Source organism: Ixodes scapularis, unplaced genomic scaffold (genome assembly GCF_016920785.2).
Source record: "Ixodes scapularis isolate PalLabHiFi unplaced genomic scaffold, ASM1692078v2 ptg000597l_1___fragment_2___debris__unscaffolded, whole genome shotgun sequence".
Classification (NCBI taxonomy): Eukaryota; Metazoa; Arthropoda; class Arachnida; order Ixodida; family Ixodidae; genus Ixodes; species Ixodes scapularis.
Window position 1 is genome coordinate 42,606 of NW_024610007.1, and position 15,471 is coordinate 58,076.

Here is a 15,471-nt window from a genome sequence, read left to right on the forward strand (position 1 = left end):
TCCCACGTACAGCCGCGATTCACTTTGCGTTGAGGCGAAACATGGCCAACAAAATATAAAAAAACGTGTTTTTTTTTCTGTACATTATTTGCTTTGCACCGTTGATAGAAGGACAGTTGGGCGGCGTCACAAAGTCACTCGCTAGCGTTTTTCAAATTCGTTCATCGGCACTCATGGTCTACCCGGGAGGAGAAAAGTACGAGCTCAGAGCCGAGCCGCCGAGCGTCGATTGCGACTTTCCTAAAGAGAAGCTCCGGTAACACATCGGCGACTCGTCAGCTTCAAACAACGCCTCTTCGAACGAGCCTGACGCGCCAGCGAATCCAATGTACCGAACGGTCGCGGCAGAAAGCACGCCGGAAGGAAGGGGGCTGGAGGCTGAGTATCCGAAAGAGACGCGGCGCTGGTTTCTACGTCCATTTCGCACATGAGATAACAAACTGGCAAAGCTAGCCGAGTGTGAACAGTGACTGACGTTACATTGGAGCACACGCAGTCGAAATGACGCCTGTAACAGAGCACAGCTAAAGGCTTTCAACAGGGGACACATGCGTTCAAAAAGGCCGCGATTTAAAAACTTCACGTCTCCTTTCTGTCCTTCGGTGCTTACTTTGATCCGCGTACACCAAAGCACTCAATGCTGCGAGTAATAGAGTCGTGTATACGTACTATCGGGGAAAAATGAAATGCCAACAGAGGAGCGCGTGGCTCGCGGTACAGGCTGCGCCGCCTGGAAGTGAGCCTAGGGGCGAGGGTGCGTGGCCTACTCCGATGTGTTCACGCTCCTCGATTGGCGCTCCTCCAGCTTCGGCAGTGCGCCTCTTAGTGCGCTGAAAGCTATCACCTCTATCTTTGCTGGCTCAGCGCGTGCTGTGCAAAGAAGCTCGCCGCACTCGCCGAGCAGGCGAAGATAGCGGTGACAGCTTTCAGCGCACTGAGAGTCGCACTGCCGAAGCTGGGGGAGCGCCAATCGAGGGGCGTGAACACATCGAAGTAGGGCGCGCCCTCGCCCCTAGGTTCACTTCCAGGCGGCGCAGCCTGTACCGCGAGCCACGGGCTCCTCTGTTCGCATTTCATTTTTCCCCGATAGTACCTTTCGAAGCAATTCAAAGTGTGTAGGTTTCGCTCGATGCCCACGAGCACAGAGTGCGACGAATGCCAATCACGCCGGCAGCGCGACCAGCGCGACGGCGCCGGCTGGCTGGGCGCTGGGCTGGCCGGGTCGCCCTGTCGCGCAACCGACGCCCGCCCGCTGCGCACTGCGCCTGCGCATGCTCGGCTTGGCAACTCTCTCAGCGCGGGGCGCGGGCTCGCCGGGCGGCCGGGCTCGCTCCCTTTGAAGTTTGAACAGTTCGAAGTTCAAACTGCTTCCGGAACGCGGGCTTGCGCGCGCGCGCGCGGGTTGGCGATGGAAACTAATTTTCTCGAAAAACGAGGCTGTAACGTATCGTTTGATGGCGCAAATGCACGTATTTTTCACGTCCTTTTTTGTACAGTGTGTGAATCTCGCGAAACAGGCGACGAAAAGTGCTGGGTGAAATGTGCTCGCATGTCGTCGTGGATTTTGTGTACCACGTTGGATTACACAGAAAGGTGGGTCAATATCGATAAATGCGCGCGTAAGAAGCAACTACTTGCACGTGACCTGTCAAACCTATTCACCCTCATTATTTTATCGTGCGAACCGACAGTGTCACGTATCGCGTTCGATTTCGGTCCCAACACCGGTAACTTCGAATAGTATATCGTGTTTGATGTTGTATTTCTCACATCGTATTCGATGTGGTGGTTGTGTACCAAAACCGATAGTTTCTTGTTGTATTGGGATGTTGTGTTGCAACATCGAATTGTATCCCGGTACGTTGGGTTTATCGTTTGGCGATCAACTTTTGTTGCATTACAACTGCAATAAACATTTGTTGGAAAACGATCACTCCAATGAGCACGTCGTTATTGGTCTTTCTCATTAAAAGGTAGGTCGCGGCGGGTGTTCCGGCTAGTTATTCTGAATGGTTTGGTGGTTGTCTAGCATTTTAAGCGCGTGAGGCTGTGTGTACTGTGTGCCGTACTAACAGCTGTACATACTTGCACTGTCGATCAATGTGAATATGTTCGCAACGCAGAACGTTCATGTTATGTACGTGTGATTCCACACCCAATATATTTCTCGCGTATTGCCGTGTGGATATGTCAACGTAATTCATGTTGGTAACTTGGTATCAGCGTTCTGAGATATATGCACGCGATATCATATTGTATTCTCCTTTGGTCCCATGATTGACGACAGATATTTGTATATCGTGTGGCCGTACAGTATGTCCATGTCGGTCACCAATATGCACGCGACGTCGTATTTTATTCTAATAACCGTAAGTTCTATCGGGATATTGTGCTCAGATATCGTGTTGTATACCAATAACCGCAAGTTATATCGGGATATTGTGCTCCAATGTCCTGTTGTATACCAATAACCGCATACTATATCGGGATATTGTGCTCCGATATGAATTCCCATCGTGCGTATTGGGTTAATCGGATAACAATAAGTTTTTATTGGTTTCCATCATCTTCATTGGAATACAATATTTCCAATAAGCCGAGTTCATATTGGCCTTTTTCAATAGGGATGATTCGTATCATAGGCACTTCGGTCATGATTCATATCATGGACACTTCTGTCTTAATTAATATCATGGACACTTCTGCCATGGAACGAATCATGGACACTGCTGTCTGGAATCTTAGTTTTCTGGGCACGGGGGAAAGAAAGCCTACCAAGCCTGAGGCGCCCCAGCGCTTGAGACAACTTGAGACGCCACTCTGCACGTGCGCTAGCTTTGACAGTGCTTTCTTTCAGGAGGCACTCACTTGATCGAATGGCGTTTTAGCGAACGCCCACGTTTCACCGAATGACGCTTTAGCGAATAGTCGGACGCCACGAAGCGGCGTTTTCGGGTGGGTCAAATGGGTTCACATTTTTGTAATGAGCCGCCGCAGACTGTCGCCGCGAAGCGGCGTAAAGCGGAAAACACATGTACGACGAAACCGTCCGATCCGACGTCCGACCGCGCAATACGACGGTCGGAGGCGAGGGTTTTCAACGCTCTCCGATGCTACGAACACCCTCTCCCCTCAAGGTCATTCCGGCAGTCTGCACGTCGGATCGGACGGTTTCGTCGTACATGTGTTTCGCGCTTAAGCGCAACGCAGCGAATGTGTTAACGCGCGCCCCCGTTATTCGCTAAAACATCGATTCGCTCAAGTGTCGCTGTTCGCTAAAACGTCATTCGCTCGTGTGATATGGACCCCTTTCTTTCACACTGTCTTAACTGAGACGCTGCTCCTAGAAAAGCGGCCCTCGTCTCTAAGAAGGAAGTAATCGAAATATGCCTACAGTGGAACCCACTTATGACGATACCACATACAACAATGTTCCACTTATAACAATCAGTTTCTAGAGTTTCTAGACTGTAAATCATCAGTTTCTAGTTCATACACAGCAATAATCGGTTGACGATTGAAATTTCGGGTTATATTCTCTTTGGAGATGAAATAAGTTGATTAAAACGGTCTGTGGTAAATGCACCGTGGCTCGTTGACATTCACCGATATTGATTCTGCCGCGTTTCCTGAAACCCATAAAAAGAAAGCATTTACACACAGCTGGCGGGATAAACAATGCGACGGCTTCTGAAGCACAACAAGCACGTACCACGTACCAGAAAGTGGCGTACCGCGTTCTCAGGCGGCGGCAGCGTGCGTTTCCAGAATACCTCTGATTGTGTTTGTTCCGTTTCAGGTAGTTTCGGTGCACTCAGAAGGCAGCTATTAGCCGCGAGATGTTTTGGTAGCGCCCTCCAATGGGTGTTCTCTCGTGACGTCACTACCTCGCAAACAACAAGTTCGATGGTGTTCGTAATTAGCATGGCAAGAGCTCAAAATCATTCCGCTCTCAAAGCAACGCTGCCAACACCGTCAAGGTTAAGGTTCTTGCATCCCTCTCGTTTCCGTCAATGGGAAACCCTTTGCAGACGTCGTAGTCAGCATTCGGCGAATAGGGGGTATTCACTGGACGCCATATTTGAGGGCGATCTTTAGAGTGCATGCTCAAAACGAGCTCAGATTAATAGCCTGCTAGGACCGGCCATCTTGGTGGTGCGGAGTGCAGGTTACAAAAGAACTGCGGAAGCTCGCCGTCAGCACGCGCTCAGCAGCCGCGCACACAGATATGGCCGCCAGTGAATACTCCCTATAGTGGCAGGCTGACCAGAGCGACGCTTTTGATTGCGCACGTCGCCATTAGGAAACGCCGAAACGACAAGGCGACGTTTCGGTTACCGATAAGGCATCGGTAATCAGGAAAGGCTAAAGGCGAATTTCGACGCCACTAAGGATTTTGTCTTTCTGCGGCTTTGTAGCTTTTATACCCATTCGATGGTACAGTACATTCAACCGCATGTTTAGACGATTTCGGTTTTCTCCTGAGTAGACATAGGTGAAGGGAATGTTACTCATGGTTTGGTTACTTGATTTGGAGCAAGATTATGAATAATCGAGGAGTTACATCTTGCTCACGTTGTCTCGCTGCCCGGCCTTCGGTCAGATGCGATGTCTGCAGTCCGTGAGTCGGTCCCCCGTCTTCTCTCACTTCGGCGAGACGGTGTCGGGAGCGGTTTCCGTCCGAGCATCTGGAGTTACCCGGCGTTCGTGGAAACCCTCGAGCATTTCCTGGACGACAATGTCAACTGCTACGTATATTCATCGGCGCTTGACGGGTACGTTGTTGGGTTAGCTGTTGAGTGTTCATATGATCACTAGTGCCCGTGTCCCACTAGAGCGACAGCTAGACAGATACAAAAGACAGCGACAACCCTCAAACCCATGCAGCATGCTAGTGATGACACCTTTGGGAGGCGTTTAGTCGTTCGGTGCTCGCGAGTAAGCACGAGCGATTGCAAGCCTGCCAAAGATACCCTTGCGTGCATGATGCTCGCGTTTGAGCATAGCCTCCGTTATATACTCTACAAAGCGTCTCAAGCCGCGAAAGACTGTGGTTTGAGGCTTGTTTTTGTCACTCGTTTCTGTATGTCGCTCTAGTGGGACACGGGTATTAGACTGGTAATGATAATTGTTGAAATAATACGAAGAAAAATAAGAAAAAATAAAGGAAGAAGAGGGGTAGCGTAGTCGTCCACACATATCTGGCGGCCGAAATATCTTTATTTTTTTATTCGTAAACAATAGTGATGACGGGATTTTATATGTTGAAACTACAAAAACCTTGCGTATACCTCTATCTGTTCATGGATCGTTTCTAACAGTCACTTATGCTCTACACTAAAATGCAACAATTTTAGACACAGACAAAGGCTTTTTTGTGGTGAGGCGAAAATCGCGCGCGCAGCTTTGCACGGTGCTACAAATGGGAGAGGGCACGCGTGCCTGTACCTTGGGCTGCATTGCGAAGAAACGTTATCCCCGAGTAGAGTAATATTGCTGTATCTGATCTAAATGTTTGATAAAAAAAGGTAACGACAATCGGGTTATTCATAAGTTTTTGTCCTCGTCTTTTTAGGGCCATTACCATTAATTCAGCTAACTCATATAGATACAAAACCAATATTACTATATGTTAGGCTTTTATATCTTAAAGAAAATACGAGAAGAAAAAAGTGCCAAGCTAAGGATACACGTCTAGTACTTAGTAGAAAGTGCATTTTCAGCCAATGGTTAAGCATGTATATTATCTGAAGAATATATAAACGGGAATTTGATTAGATAGCTCTACTCCAAACGTAAGTAATTATTAGTTTTTTTCGTCGAACTTTATGGTTATGCGTTGTTGGTTTTTTTTTTTTTCGTTGTTGTTGTTGTTGTTGGTGTCTGTGGCGGGAAGAGATTTCCTGGGAGCCAGCATCGCAGGTCTCACTCACACGTACACGATGCAGGGCGTTTCACATTCCTGTCACGGTATAATGCAAAAGCGCTTATAAATCGGCCCCACTTACTTCTTTGAACCAAATGTAAAAGGGACACTGAAATCATCTTTTAACTTCAGCTAATCACTAGTCAAAATAAACTCATCTGGCCCGTAACACAGACGAAATATGTAGGTTTACACGCGCCACAAGTTTACTCTTTGTACAAAGAAATCACGAGTTCAAAATTTATTGAATTAAAAACTGTCTGAGTCTACAAGCGGACGGGTGTAAAGAAAACATAATAGAAAAAAAAACAATATAGCCGTAAACGGACCAAGACGAAGAGTAATATCTTTGGTGACCTTGGTTTAGCTTTCCTGCATGTTGCTTCATTCACGTAAATTAAAAAAAAAAAACGAAACGTCCTTGCAATAATAGCAATCGGAAATCTCAACTGAAAAATAAAAATTATATGGACAAGTTAATTTTGAGTAAAGCGTTCACGGATAAGTTTTCTTTGTGCTGTATTGGACGCCAGAACCCTGATTATGTTGAAACTAACATAGAGTAATGATTGATCCTCGCAGTCATGATGTTCATCATGCTGGAAGCGAGCATGGTGGCCGTTGAGAGATCCATGGACTACTTCGACTTGCCGGAGGAGGTAATTCCCAACTGATTTCTTTTTTTCTTCGGCTAAACACACATTGTGCTCCAACTTCACTCCGTTTCACCCAAAGGAACGTTGGTTTCACCTTACAAAGGACCGGCGCTACAAGCCATTTCAGTCAATCCAGCACTCTGAGCGTTTGCCGTGACTATGCGCGCCTCGCGCGCCGTAGCGGCCCTTCCGAAGGTCACGTGAAACTCACTAGAAAAAAAAACTGGCGTTCGTGTTTATCCATCGTAAGCTCGGTTTGCCTTTGAGGTGCGCCGATACAGGTTTGCACTGTAGGTTAGAAGTATTAGTCAGTGCAGTAACACTGCGCTAGCCTGGAGTCTTTAAAGGGACACTGACACGGTATTTATGCTCGGCAAGGTTTTTATTTGTATACATGACACATGAAAGCCCAACTACCCCGAACACAATTTGCGGCTCGAAATTCGTTTCCTTTCCGGCCGAAAACCGCCGATCGTGAACTGGTTAATTTGAGTCGCGCTCACTCTCTTCTCCGTAGTCACGTGCCTTTTTGATGGTGTAGACGCAACCACCAAAGATAATCAAAGTCGTGCTGTCCTCGAGGGTACACACTCAATATTCAAAGAAGAAAAGGAAATATGACACCCATTTTTTGTGGCCTCTAAAGAGCTGCAAATCGGTCGACTAAAAAAAAAGGTTGCATAGCCATGTCATTTCAGGCAAAGCTCTCCTCCTCTATATTTCTTCTTCCTCCCCAGTCCAGTTTCAATTTCGGTTTCAAACAGTCGCGTTTTTTGTTTTGTTTTTACTTTATTAAAAATATACACGAAATTGTACGAACTATTGTTTGGGTAGTCTTCTCACAACCATAATGTTTCACCTGGCAAAAAAAAAAAAGTCTTGGGGGGGTCTCAGTGTCCCTTTCATGTGCGTACCACTGTAGTGGACCGCAATCCTATGCGATGCTCATCGAGGGATCATGGGGATTAAAACCAGGATTCCTGGGTTTTGTAGCGCGAGCTTTCGCCCCACTTGCTTCGAGCTGTGGTGCGCTAACACACTATGCTACCGATCCCTTACGTGAACCCAGAACCATGGAAGAGCTTGGTATGCGACCACGCGCGGCGCTATGCGGAGAGCAAGTCGTCTGCTTCTTGCGCAGGAGTTGCGGTGACGTCAGAAAGACGCCGAGCTCTGATTGGCTCTGATTCAAGGATAGTGGGTAGAACTCCAAGTAAGCTGCCCTTGATGTTTACCCACTATCTTCATTCACGACCAATCAGAGCACGGCGTTCTGACGTCACCACAACCCCTGCAAAATAATCAGACGAACTTGCCCTCCGCATCGACCCTTGCTCTGGGGCAGGGGGCGCGAGCGTGTTCACAAGACGCGACCATGTTATGATGGCTGCACCACCCAAGTGGCTCTGTAACGTTCGATTCTGCACGTGCCATGTTCGAATACAAGCATCTGTAGATGCGCGATAACAAAAAGTGAAAGCCGCTTACAACTCCCTGTAACGCCGAATTAGAGCGCAGCTCTTGAGGAGGAGGAGGGAAGGGCACTGGGGGGGGGGGTAAACTAACCAGGGGGGTCACGTGACCTTGGGGGTCATGTGACCCCCAATGCCGATGATGTCATCACTGACGTCACTGATGACGTCATCAGTGACGATGACGATGCGGGTACCGATGACGTCATTAGTGACGTCACTGATGACTTCACCAGTGATGATGACGATGACGATGCGAATGTCGGTGACGTCATCAGTGACGTCGGTGATGACGTCATCAGTGATGATGACGATGACGATGCGGATGCCGGTGACGACATCAGTGACGTCACTGATGACGTCATCAGTGATGATGACGATGACGATGGGGATGTCGGTAACGTCATCAGTGATGATGACGATGACGATGCGGATGCCGGTGACGTCATCAGTGATGATGACGATGTGGATGCCGGTGACGTCATCAGTGCTGATGACGATGACGATGTGGATGCCGGTGACGTCATCAGTGATGATGACGGTGACGATGTGGATGCCGGTGACGTCATCAGTGATGAGGACGATGACGATGTGGATGCCGGTGACGTCATCAGGGATGCTGACGTCATCAGTGATGATGACGATGACGATGTGGATGCCGGTGACGTCATCAGTGACGATGACGTCATCGGGGGGTCACGCGACATCGGCGGGGGTCACGTGACCTCGGGGGGTCACGTGACCTCGGGGGTCACGTGACCTCAGGGGAGTCACGTGACTTCGGGGGGTCACGTGACCTCGGGGGTCACGTGCTCCCCACGCGGTCACGTGACCCCGGTGGGGGGCTCGCGCGGTGCATTATGGGATATTTCCCATGATGCACCGCGCGGTTACGCCGACGGCGACGCCAACGGCGACGCCGACGGCGACGGCGACGCCGACGCCCCTCAAGCCGGAAACGGGCCCCTAAGAGCTGCGCTCTAAAACTTATAAGAAAATAAGAATAAAAAAATAAAGAAGAATTATCCTTCTCTCGGCCGCACCGTCCCATTAAACATTCGTTCCAGCTTTAATATTAGCATTCCATTCTTTTATGCTTCCGCGAGCACGTATGTTTCACTTTGCGTGATAGCGAAGCCGAAGCTACTCGCAAAAGCACGTCCTCCTGAATGATGCTCGCACTGCACAAGCTCGCGTGCTTGACAGGGACGTTGAAAGCCCGCAGCTCGCTCTCGTAGACTCTGCTACGCTGGCACTAAGAATGGAACGGACTATAAAAAAATGAAGTGGGTAACCGTAGTGACTCAAAGGCGAGCCAAATGTTCTATTGTGCTCGCCTGGAGCGCTGCTCAAAACTTCAGAACTACGGGCCTATAGCGTCGACAAGGAGCTTAGAGCCGCCAATCAAGCTAGCGCTGCTGGAAGCTTGTATTTAACAAAATGTTAAATACAAGCTTTACTGCCAGCTTGGCAGCGTGGACGGCGCGTCCATCGCGGTTCTCGGTCTAGGACAAATTTCCCGAGCTCTCGCTGGCACGCGATTGTCCCGTTTCTCGCGGCATCAGCTGCTTAGTCCACCTGCCGGCGACGCCGGTACATGACACCTCTTCCCCCTCAGATGTAGCTCTAATAGCGCTCTGGAGGGTGCCTATTTCTTGGATTAGATTAGATTAAAACGCGATTCATTACCCAAAAAATAATCATGGACGAAGTCCAGCAGGCTTCGTAGGATATTTCGTTGTCGGTCTTCATTTCCAGGAAGGCGAGTCCAGCCTTCCAATAAGGCAACGTCTTGGGGTCTATATTGTCACGGGTGGTGACCAAAAAATAATAAATGAACAGGAAGAAATAAACGTTTAATGTGGCGAACTTGTGCCAAAAATAAAAGGGTACAAAAATAATAACAGAGCGTCGCGCGCGTCGAAGTCGGCGTAGCAGCAGAGTCGAGCGCTGGGGCGAAACTGACTCCGCTCGCCTGGCGAAATTCCTTATGTACCCTCGTGGGTTTCTGGATCGTTGGGCTTAGAAGGTTCGGCGCGTACAACATTCTGACCTCGAACAAGCAACATGGTTCTCGAATTTACCAGAACATTACTTTACAGAGTCAACAAAAATGCGCCTCTGCGGCCAGGACTCGAACCCTTGCTTTCAGCGTGGAAAGCACGCGCGATAAACATGACCAAGAAGGCAGCGCGAGCGCGCTGCCTTCTTGGTCAGCTGCACTCGCGGCAATATATTGCTCTTACTTCTTGATATTTGGGAAATTCCCAGATCAAGCGTCGAATGTCTGCTTTGACACGCATGTCGCAGTGGAGAATAGAGCTGATCTTCTGCCCTTGCTCCACAAAGCGAGGCGTGCCAGAGATAGGGTGGCGTCTGTTCTTACTCGTGTGAGCAGCACTTGCCTTCTGCGACCAAACCCCTTGGAAAGAAGTCCGGAAAGATCCGGTTAGGATAGGCGCTCGTCTAGTCTCGCTTTCATGTCTTCTTTGATACTCGCCCTCTCCTCAGCCGCGTTATACTCCTGATGTTCCCAATCGACGGGTGACAGAGCCCGCTCCTCAGAGTGAGTTGTCCGGTCGCACCGGTGATCGATGCGTGGATGTGGCGGCTCATCGTCTCGTTGCCCGGGAAGGGCTAGAAGAGACGCGCGGGCGATATTGTGAGCCGCTTCGTTTCCAGGAATCCCACTATGGCCTGTAAGCCATTCAGTTCTTGTTGTGACTCCTCTCCGCGAACAAAGTTCTGAGACGAGTTTCTTAATTTTCCGCACTTGGATGCTGGGACTGTTGTGGGTGCGTCACTCCTTGACTGCTTCCTGAGAATCTGTAAATATTCGAAGATTCTCAGGAAGGGGGCCAAAGTGCACTCTGATGGTCTCGAGTGCGAGCCGAATGGCTGCTAGCTCCCTCGCCCACCCCTCCCCCCCCCCCCCCTCGGTTGACACCACTCCAGGTGGAAGTGCTTCGGCTGCTTCCAACTCCAAGTCAGGGAAAACCATGGCGGTAGATTTTCGGGTAATGAAACCTTCTAGCAAGGCCGTGTTTGCGTTATACATGGTGGGGAAAGCAGCTTAGAAAACACGGACTACGAAGAGGAAAAAACACGACAAGACAATGCTGTCCTGTCCTGACAATAGAGCATAGTCCTGTCGTGTTTGTTTCTCTTCGCAGTCCGTGTTTTCTGAGCTGTTTTCCGCATCATGTATAACGTCAACCAACTAGCCCAGTTCACCCCCTTATTCCTTTGCGGTCAGTGTCGATCCACAGTGTTGCCAGCTCTCCACCATCTTGATCTGCGGTTTTACGCGTCTTGCTGTTTGGAGCCCTTCTTGCGGAACTGTGGTTTGGTGCTGGCGACCACCGGGAGGTCCTCTCACGGTGCAGTCGGCTCGAATAGTTCAGGAAGATGTGGAGGTGCGATTTCGCGAAGGCTCTGGACGGCCCTGCCTTAGGGTTTGGTCCAGAGGCGAGCTTTATGTGCATCCTTTCTAGCGCGCACGACGTCTTTAATTTGATCGAGTTGCGTGTACTGCTTCAGCTTCGGGAGAGGGGTGAAGTGCGGCAGGCCCGTAATGATCCTCATTGCCTGGTTGTTCAAGGGTTCAAGCTGTTTCCACTACCGTGCCGTAATCTTGTAATGATGGGCCGCATAGCACACTCGGGACACCACGAGGGCCTTGACCATTTGCTTGGCGATTGCTTGAGTTGCTCCTCCGCGTGCGTTGCAAATCCTACGGTTCACATTGAGCACAGATCTGCATTGCTCGAGTGTGTTGTGCAACCAGATGTCGTCCTTGCCGTTCGGCTCGATCGTAATATCGAGGATCTTCACCGACGTCGATGGCTGAATGCCTGTTCCGGTATGTATGAGGTTGAGTTTTGATGCGCAGTCTTCACCTCGGTTGTATAGGCAAGGCGAGGTGACGACTGTATAGTTTGTTTTTTCTGGTGCAGCCCGCATCCCCACTCGGGCTAGGTGGGCTTAGATTGTGTCGAGTCTAGCTTGTAGTACCATTTCCTGCACCTTTAGATCTTCCATGCAGGTCCAAATGGACAGATGGTCTGCGTAGACGGTGAATCCAAGACCCGGGATTTCGCTAAGTTCATGAGGTAGATCTGCCATGGCCAGATTGAATAAGGTGGGTGAAAGTACGGATCCTTTCGGAACCCCCACTCGGTTCGGCTTGGGCTCGCTGTCATGCTGGCCGCAGCGGACTGAAAAGGTTCGCCCAGCCAAGAAGTTCTTGATAAAATTGAGAATCCGCCCCGCAATGCCTAGCCAATGGGCTTCTCCAGTGATTGTGGAGTGGGGCACAGAATCGAACGTCTTTTTCACGTCGACTGCCACGATGGTTCGGAACTTGTATCGGTGCACATTATGGTTTACGTCGTCGGAGATGAATGTCAGGCTCTCTTGAGTACCAAGGCACGATCGGAACCCCGTTGGCGCCGGGTGGAAGGCGCCCGTCGTTTCGAGGTGCCAGTCGATTCGAGACAGGATCATCCGCTCCATTACTTTGCACGTACAAGACGTGAGAGAGGTGGGCCGATAGTTACTCAATGTGCCCTTGTCCTTGCCCGGCTTCGGTACGGGGATGACTAGAGCGTATTTCCAATGCTTGGGTAGCATGCCTGTAACCCTCATTTGGTTCACCAGCTCAAGTAGTTGAAGTTTGGTGGTCACCAGAAGATTCTTCAGCATGGTCATTGTGACCCGATCCGGTCCCGGTGCGGTGCTGGACTTACCCTTGTGGAGGGCCCACTCAAGCTCCCCCAGCGCTAATAGCCGGTCCAGACCGTCGTCCGGGTCCAGAATCTCCATTTCGTACGGTGATGGATTGTCGCTCGCGCTGTCTGGCTGGGCAAAAAGCAGGTACCCTGCCATGTTGGCGAGCTGCTCGTCGCTCTTGTTAATCTTGAAGGCCATCGCCGAAGGGGCTCCCTTCTCCGTCCTCTTCCCCAGAAGCGTTCGGCTGACTGCCCAGAGCCTTTTCACCGATGTCTTCTCTGAGAGAGTGGCGCTAAAATCGAGCCGGCGGCTGGAGTCTAGTTGCTTGGCAAAGATCTTGGCTTCTACCGTGGCGCGCGTAATCGCACGCCGAGCATGCGGGCTCCTGGGGCCGTTGCGGTACCGTTGCATCGCTTCCAGCCGCTTTGCCCATATGCCCAGTAGTCGGAGATCCGGTGTCGGCACGTCCTCCTCGACGCCAGTTTCGGTGGTTGCCTCTTTCAGCGCTGAGTGCCGAAATCCCTGGAATAATGCCGCCGCGGAGGAGTCCCCTTGCTCTAGCTCTTGACGAAACTTGTTCCAGTTGATGGTGCGTGCTATGTGTTTTTTGCCTGTCTTGACATTCCTTGTTGGGGAGGACTCAAAGTAAATCTGGCAGCGGTCGCTTCCCCAGGAGTTCCGGAGACACTTCCACTTGTGATATTGGATGTGCGGATTGGAGGTCCAAGTCAGGTCCGGGGTTGTGTTTTTGCTCCGGGCGTCCCAGATCCTCGTCCTGAATCCAGCCTTGTTTACCAGCTGTATGCGATGAGCTTGCATTTCCTCATTGAAACTCTTTGCACAGTGGGTGTTATGATCATAGCCCCACAGATGGTGCTGCATATTGAAATCGGCCTCATAAAGCCCTATCCCTCGGGTAGAGATCGTGCAAGTGACCGATCCACCCGTGATCTAATTTTTGCTTGTTACTTCGGTTGGGTCTGTAGTAGGAGAGGTAAAAAACAACATTCACACCCTGGCTGGACCCTGACGCGGACTGCGACGACTTCTTTCCTCTCGGTACAGTAACTGCCCAAGTCGATCTGGTGCTGCTCAGCCCAATCCTACCGCCCGTACAGGAGGAACTTCCCCGGAGGGTCGTCTCTAAGACTGGGGCGAAGGGAAGTGAGGGACAGGCATGAATATACATTGAATCCATAAAAATAGATGGTGCGCGTGTTGGTTTCCTTCAGCAGAAATTTTGCTCGAAGTGCAGCCGCCCGCTTGCAGAGCCCATTGCAGTTCCACTGTCAGACCCGAATCACGTTGTTTTGGTGATGAATGGGTTGGCAAAGAAAGTTTTCATCTGTGAAAACTGCACCTTTTACTGATTGCTTTTCTCTTGCTGGGGCTTGAACCATGTTCTTGAGCCGATCCAGCTCAGCCTTGAGGAAAGCGCATGCATGTGTTCCTGAGCTCTTGCACCTCTGCGGACTGTGTTGTCGCAGGCGCCGCTGCCGGTGTCGGTGGTTCGCGGCCGCGTTTGACAATATCGGCCCACATGGCGGCGTTGGGCGGAAGTGGAACTTTGACTTCCCGCGCCGCCTCTTGTCGTTATTGCAGTACACTATTCAGCTATTTGTGTTTGTTTACCTCTTCCCGGATTTGCTTGTGTGTCTCCAGCCACGTCGGGCAGGTTCAGTCAGTGCCTATGTGACCTGCTTTCGGCACCCTTGACAAAACAGGGCTCCGGGGCTCGGGCAGCTGACGTCTTGAAGGATGTTGTCTTGTATGTTGCCGCAGGTGGCACAAACCAAAGCATTGGGGCAGATGTCCGGCTTGTAGGGATATACGCGCATATACCGTCTTCCGTATAACACGGATCGTAGTATCCTGTCGCTGTCAAAGGTGAGCATCGCGTGGTGGTCTTGCCCAGGCGCCGGGCTGCTACCACAGGAATTTTCTCAGACTTCAGTTTGAGGTCTAGGACCTCGTCCTGCGGATCTTCTTTCAAAATGTGGATGTCATAAATGACTCCCTTGCACTATGCGACTCCATATGACCGGAATACTTGAACGGGTATCTTCTGTTAATCTATAACGACCCCCCCGGATCTCCTGGATGGACTTGGCAAGTCAGTCCTGACTGAACATAGTGACAGTTGCGCACACAGGGACAAGGACAGAGAAGAGGAACACGTAGACGACAGACAAGCGCACACTCACAACTCATGTATTAACGAAAGAAGAAAAGAAAGTGGTACAGAACGCGGAATCCGCTCGAGCGTTGGCCACACAGGCGCGAGGGACCAGAGGCCCGAGGGCTCGAGGGGTACTGTTAAAATTACCCACACGAAAATGATTTTAAAAAGGCAATTTCCTCCTCTGTTAATGACACAGACGGAAAGCTGACACATCGCTCGCCCATGCTTAGAATAATGAAAGCTTCAAAAATCTCTCTGGTGTGTTTTTCCCGGTACCTGCCTATTATCTTGGTGTCCGCTAAGGATGGCGTACAATTACACGATTTACAGTGAAGGGGTAGATGGCCCCCCACCGTAGACTTTAGAGAGAGATTGTGCTCTCGTAGCCGGTCGTTCACACACCGTCCGGTCTGTCCAACGTAGCTTTTACCACATGAAAGAGGGATACTATATACTACACTCAGGGAGCAGGGCACATAAAAGTGGGAGTGGTTCTTGTGACAC

At 50.3% G+C, this 15,471-nt stretch overlaps 1 pseudogene; it reads left to right on the forward strand.

Moving 5' to 3' along the window:
• The first annotated feature begins 2,351 nt into the window (after positions 1-2,351).
• Positions 2,352-15,471, forward strand: part of LOC121834208 — a 70,314-nt pseudogene continuing 57,194 nt past the window's right edge.